Here is a 6,847-nt window from a genome sequence, read left to right as displayed (position 1 = left end):
AACGGTTTAGAGATACCACCAGGAATGGTTTTTAGAACAGGGAGAAACAGTGGCTGGCTCAGAGCTTTATGTTCATCCCCTCGCTTAACCTTTTGAAGCACTAGGCAAAGTGGTGTCATTATTATCATCCCATTTTGCAGTCAAGGAAACTGAGTTCTGAGAGCCAATGTCGCTTGTCCCCGTGTCACACGCCCAGCAAGTAGAAGGAGCAAGACTTGATCCTAAATGCAAACCATTCCGAGATACTAACACTGCATTTTTAAAAAAGTTTACTCAAGTGCTCCTAGCAATACCACTTTATTTTTTTTCCAGGTGTATAAAGATATAATTGGCATATAATATTGTATTTACTGTAGGTGAAAACATGATGAATTATATATCTATTATAAAATAATTACCACGATAAGTTACTGTTAATAATAACTGTTATAGTTAACATCTATCACCTCACGTAGTTACAGATTTTTTTTCTGGTGATGAGAACTTTTAAGATCTACCCTCTTGGCAACTTTTAAATATATGAAACAGTATTGTTAATTATAGTCACTCTGCTAGATCCCCAGGACTTATTTCTTTTATAGCTGGAAGTTTATACCTTTTGACCCCCTTCACCCAATCACCTAGCCCCTACCCATCACCTCTGGCAACACCAATCTGTTCTCTGTATCTATAGGTTTGATTAAGATTCCATATATAACTGAGATCATACAATATTTGTCTTTCCTTGTCTGATCGAGATCACTCAGCACAATGCCCTCAAGGTCCATCCATATTGTCACAGGTGGCAGGATTTCCTTCTTTTTATGGCTATTATATTCCTGTGTGTGTGTGTGTGTGTGTGTGTATACATTTTTTTAAATTCATGCACCCATCGATGGACACTTAAGTTGCTTCCATGTCTTGGCTATTGTAAATAATGCTGCAGTGAACATGGGTGTGGGGGGAGCAGATATCTTTTCAAGTTAGTGATTTTATTTCCTCCAGAGAAACACCCAGAAGTGGAATTGCAAGATGATATGGTAGTTCTGTTTTTAATTTTTTTAAGATTTTATTTATTTATTTGAGAAAGAGAGAAAGAGCACAGAGGGAGAGGGAGAAGCAGACTCGCCGCTGAGCAGAGAGCCCAAGGTGGGGCTCGATCCCAGGACCCTGAGTTCATGACCTGAGCTGAAGGCAGATGCTTAACCGACTGAGCCACCCAGGTGTCCCCTATTTTTAATTTTTTGAGGAAACTCCATACCGTTTTCCATAGAGAATGCACTAATTTACATCCCCACCCACAGTGCGCAGGGGTTCCCTTTTCTCCAGACCCTCGCCAACACTTGCCGTCTTTTGCTATTAGCCATTCTAGCAGGTGTGAGACGGTATCTCATTGTGGTTTTGATGTGCGTTTCCCTGATGATTAGCGATGGTGAGCACCTTTTCATATATCTGTTGGCCATTTGTATGTCTTCTTTTGAGAAATATCTGGGCAGGTACTTTGCCCATTTTTAGTTTGATGTAGTCCCACTTGTTTATTTTTGCCCTTAATGCCTTTGCACTTGGCGTCACATTCAAAACAATTATAGCTAAGACTAATGTCAGGAATCTTACCTCCTATGTTTTCTTCCAGTAGCTTTATGTTTTCAGATCTTTCCAGTTCAAGTCTTTAATCCACTGTGAGTTCATTTCTGTGTATGGTGTAAGGTAGGAGTCCAGTTTCATTCTTTTGCGTGTGACTGTCCATTTTCCCCAACACCATTTATGGAAGAGACTGGCTTTTCCCCATTGTGTATTCTTGGCTTCTTTATCGTAAATGAATTAACCATATCTGTGTGACTTGATTTCTGGGCTCTCTATTCTGTTTCATTGATCTGTGTGTCCTTTTTTATGCCAATACCATTCTGTTTTAATCACTACAATTTTATAACATAGTTTGAAATCAGGGAGTGTGATGCCTGAGCTTTGTTCTTCTTTCTCAAGATTGCTTTAGCTATTCTGGGTCTTTTGTGGTTCCATACAAATTTTAGGATTGTTTCTTTTATTTCTGTGAAAAATGCCTTTGGAATTTTGATAAAGATCGCATTAAATCTGTAGATTGCTTTGGGTAATGGGGACATTTTCACAATACTAATTATTCCAGCCCGTGAGCACAGAATATCTTTTCATTTATTTGTGTCATTTTCAATTTCTTTTATCAGTGTCCTAGAGCTTTCAATGTACAGGTCTTACACCTCCTTGGTTAAATTTATCCATAGGTGTTTTGTGTTTTCTGATGCAATGTTGAATGGGATTGTGTGGATCAACCCATGTGGGGATCAGCCTTCCAGCCCCGTCCTTCCCTCTCCCTCACCCTCCTGATGGATTGGATCCACTGTTTGCAGTCATCTCTTTTCTTTAGGACTTTTACTCCCTCTATCTACTCACGTGTTATGCTTGTTTTCTCTATGTTTTTTACTTCCACCAGACGATGGTGGGGAGGAATGGCTAAAGTAGTTAAATTTCAAATTAATTACACTGGGCCACACAAGTTATTGGGAGCCGCAGAGGCTGTGGAATTCTGCAGACCTGGTTCATATCCCCGGACTGTGACTTTTTAGCCATGTGACTTTAGAACAAGGATTCTTGATTTTTTGGATCCTTGGGTTTGTCACCTGTAGAATGGGGATAATAATAATGATGCAGAGTTGTTCTGAGAAGTTTAGAGATGGCAGAGTGGCTTGGAGATTGATAATATCAGATATGGAAGGAAGAAAAGGCCCCCTGATCTCTGTCTCTCTCAGTGTTACCTCTTGATTCTTTTTGTAGTCTTGTTTCAGACCCACCGCTGCTGGCTTCCTCCCTCTCCCTCTCCCTCTTCATCTTGTGCCAGACACCACTCTGTGTAACCCTTCCAAGGAACAGAAAGTTAAGAGAGTGTTCCAAAATGAATCTAAGCTGACTGCTCAAGCTCTAGCCAACTTTTGAAAATGCTAGAGCCAATCAGGGAAATGCAAGCTCCATTTACAATTCCTTCCGAATTCCGAAGAGTAGAAACCTTGCCAAATATGCACTGAGGAACTCCCTTCTCTGATCTTACAAGATAGGCCTAGAAGTGTACATCTTTGCATGCCCTATGCAGATGGATCTTTTAAAACCCTTCCTCAAATATTGCCAGCAAGCTCCACGTCAGAGCAGAACACCTACGGAGATGGCCTGACCTGTGGCCATACTTGAAAGGGAGAGGTTAACCATTCTCACAAAGACAAAAGCATCTTCCGGCTGTGAGTAAAGCAGATTCTAATAGTTACCCTTCCGCAACCAGTCTTTCTCACCTGCCTGAACCCAAAGTGCAAAGTTTGAGAAGGAGGGACCTGGGTGGTAAGAGAGGGTAGAGCGCTAGGGGGCACCCTCACTTGACACCGAATTGGCCAAGTGAGGCTCAGGGCAGCGGGAGGAGGGACAAGACCCATCAAAAACCCTTTGTTCCTCCTGTGCAGAGCATGCTGGGGGCCCTTTTAGAATGTCCTCACAGCAACTAGACTTAGAGTGAGTGTCCAGAGCAGCGGCTGGATCCCAAGTCTTGACTGCCTGTGGGCAGTTCCTGTGTATGCCTAGCAAAGCCCTTGTATTCATTGTAAGTATTCATTGTCCCTACTTGAACGATCCCAGGTATCCTTGTTAAACAGCCCGTTGGCTAGAACAGCAGCCTTCAGACCCCCCTCAGTCGCAGCACTCACCCTCCTCTCTTCCTCCTACCTCCGCACCCACTCACTCCCTCTGCTACCATCTTTCCTGACACCTACTTTGCGCAGACATGTGTCTTGACTTTCTTGCCCTCCACGAGTGACACCTTGAGCTTGTGTCGATGAGGATGCCAAGGCCCAGCCTCAGAGCCGAGGCCCACTGGATGGGATGTGTGGGATGGCTCCTACCCCAATACAGGAAGTTCTCTTCTTGGCAGTCCTTGGCAAGCACTTCAGAGCACTTGTTTGCTTTTTGAGTGTGCATTTTTCTCTTTTGCTTCCCTTCTGTGAATTATTAAAACCCACTTGTTTGTTGGCAAGATGTGTTTCATGCTGGGCACATAGTAAACGGCAACCTCCTCATTTTGAGAAATAATCCAGGTGTCCGCTGTGGAGGAGCACAAGGTCTACATACCCACGGTAGCATGATCATCAGGGATGTTTTATGCAGTCACACAGGTTGTACACTGCACAACTCGAGGGCTACCATTCCTATAGGTCACAATATGAGTGGCATCCCCCAGACTTATATAGGGTAGTGGCCAATCCTGATAATAAAAATAATATATCTTATTGTATATTAAGCTATGGGTCAAGTACTTTGTTGAGTATTTTTATGTGGAGGACCTCATTTAACCTTTCCATAACTCTCTAATGAAGTAATTAAGTTTTCATCCTCACTTAAAGATGAGGAAACTTGAGGCTTAGATAGGTTAATTCATCCAAGGTCATGCATTTAGTAAGTAATAAGACTGGGATTTGAAGCCTGGAAGCCTGACTTCTAGAACATATGCTCTGAATCTTTGTATTCTATTGCCTCCCATGTCAACATTCATCTACAGTGAGTTATTTTATTTCCTTTTTAATGGCTTGTCTAGCCTCTTACTTCAGAGTTGGCATAAAGGTACAATTCCCTTGACTGGTTGAGCCTCTCACTCTCTTCAAAAAATGAAATTCTTGGTCCCCTTGGTTGGCAATAAGCCCTGTTGTTGGGCCAGTCTTGGTGGGGATGGAGCACCTCAGGGGACCTCCCTCATTCATTGTGAGGCCTAGTGCCTGAGCAGCAGGGAAGGAGCGTCATTGTGCCTTCCTGGTACTGTAAGAGTAGAGCCTGGACATAGATGGAGGGCAAAACAATTGGAGAAGAGAAAAATGCCATATCCAGACATGAATGTTGGGCTTTTAATATCACCTGCCAACTTTGGGCAAGTTATTTGATCTCCCCATGCTCAGTTTTACTCAGTTTAGAATTACAAGGCCCATGAGGCAAAATTCATTTGAAAATTACTGTAATAAATGATTTACTTATTCATCACATTATAATCTGACATATAAATTTACTTATAGCTGCAGAGGTCTTTTGATCAAATTTGAATTGTGAACATGTGGGTTACACATCTCCCAGGATTAAGGAATAAATCTCCCAGGACTTGCAAGAGTTCTTTTTTTCACCTTCACCCAGAGTATTCTCTTGTCCCTAGTGCCTCTGCATCACAACGAGTCTGCCCCCCTCCTTCCCTCACTTTGGTCACCTTTGCCCATTCTTCAGACCCCACCTAAGATGTTACTTCTCAGAAGTTCTTGCAGATCACCCCTCCCCACCAATAACTGAGTCAGATGGCTCTCCTCTGAGCACTCATAGCACCCTGAAAACACTCCCCTTGAGCAGTCAGCATCGTGAATGGTGGTTGCCTGGTTTCCTTGTCTACATTATCACCCATTTGAGGTCAGAGAGTTCGTTCACCAGAGTTTTCCCCAACATTTAGCACAGTACCTAGAACACTGAAAACAGTTCTTGAATAAATGAATCTATGAATCAACCAGAAGGACAGAAAAAGATAGGAGGAAGGAAAGAAGGAAGGGAGGGAGGGAGGGAAAAAGACATTATAGAGTAATACCTTTCCTAACCCCTTAGAATCATGACATACTAAAAAGTCTTTTAAAACAGTCAAGCAAACTCTGTTTTTCCTCTATGAACAGATATTTTATTTTCTTGCCACATTGCCACAGACAGCTGTGCTCAGATATTATCTGGCCTTCGCAGAGCTGCCCACCCCATGGCTGTTTGGCCCAATGCAGAGACTTGGACCACTCTCATACATATTTGGATTCCAAGGGCTTTTATTGAGATCAGCTGTAGAATGAGTTCCAAGTTTACCTCCTTAGCCCAGAAAAGTTAGAAAAGAGCAGCAGGCCTTTGGTCAGTTGGTTACAAACGTTTTACAAAGTTTACAATAGGGATTGATCAGGTTTAGGTGTGTGTACAAGCACCAGACATTGACTCTTTGTTACTCCTTCACTCATTAATTTACTGGAGAAATCTTTATCCAGCACCTGCAAAGTGCTGGGCTCTAGGCATCAGGGACACATTAGAGACTATGACACTGCTATGCTGGAATTGATTGGCTCACAGGAGAGACAGACAGAAAACAAGTGCACAAACACATTTTATGAAATTGCCAAGTGTGAACGATGCTGTGACAGAAAGAAGCAAGGTGCTGAGATAGAGACCAAGAATGACAGGCCAGTCCTCCCTTCCCTAGGGTGGTTGGTTGGAGGTGAAGGGCAGGAGGAGGCGATTCCAGGTAGAAGGAGGAGGACAGTGCCCAGTGTGTCTGCAGACAAAAGTGCAGCATGGCAGGAGCAGAGAAGGCTGAAATGAGATTGGACCTGCAGGAGCGGCCAACCTAGGATGTGTCCCGTGGGCCAGTGCAAGGGTTCAGGTTTTCTCCTGGGGGAGGCCGTGGGGGAGGTTAACAAGCCCCTTCATGACCTGGTCTCTGCCCACCTTCTGAAATCCCCAACTCAGATGGAACTCTCACCACCTCCAGCTGCTGCGGTTGTCCCCGTGCCCCGCCTCCCCATGACATTTGCCTCAACCTCCATGCGCACTGAGCCCCTCCTGCCAATGCCCCCCTTCTCCTCCTTGCCTACTTAGCCCATCTCCTCGGTCACTTCTCCTCCTCATCCTCCGGTGCTTGGGTACCTCGTTCAGCACTGTGGGAATTCCAGACCCTGGTCCTTTCTCTTCTCTTGCTGTCAGAGTTGTGGAAGACCCTGGTGGCTTCTTTCGCCATCATGCTCTGTTATGAAACCCATGCACATGAATAGGAAGATAGATGTCAGGGCTGTATACCAGTGCC

At 43.9% G+C, this 6,847-nt stretch overlaps 1 protein-coding gene and 1 long non-coding RNA gene across 8 annotated transcripts in view; one reads left to right on the top strand and one right to left on the bottom strand.

Annotated features, from left to right (window-relative positions):
* LOC145716792 (uncharacterized) overlaps window positions 1-6,847 on the bottom strand; it is a 412,414-nt gene that overhangs the window by 264,110 nt on the left and 141,457 nt on the right. The window lies entirely within an intron of this gene.
* ADAMTS9 (ADAM metallopeptidase with thrombospondin type 1 motif 9) overlaps window positions 1-6,847 on the top strand; it is a 158,293-nt gene that overhangs the window by 121,664 nt on the left and 29,782 nt on the right. The window lies entirely within an intron of this gene.

This window comes from Leptonychotes weddellii, chromosome 1 (genome assembly GCF_054177405.1).
Source record: "Leptonychotes weddellii isolate Sample4059 chromosome 1, ASM5417740v2, whole genome shotgun sequence".
In the NCBI taxonomy this organism is placed as follows: Eukaryota; Metazoa; Chordata; class Mammalia; order Carnivora; family Phocidae; genus Leptonychotes; species Leptonychotes weddellii.
Note: the sequence above shows the minus strand (reverse complement) of the source record. Positions and strands in the feature narration are given on the sequence as shown.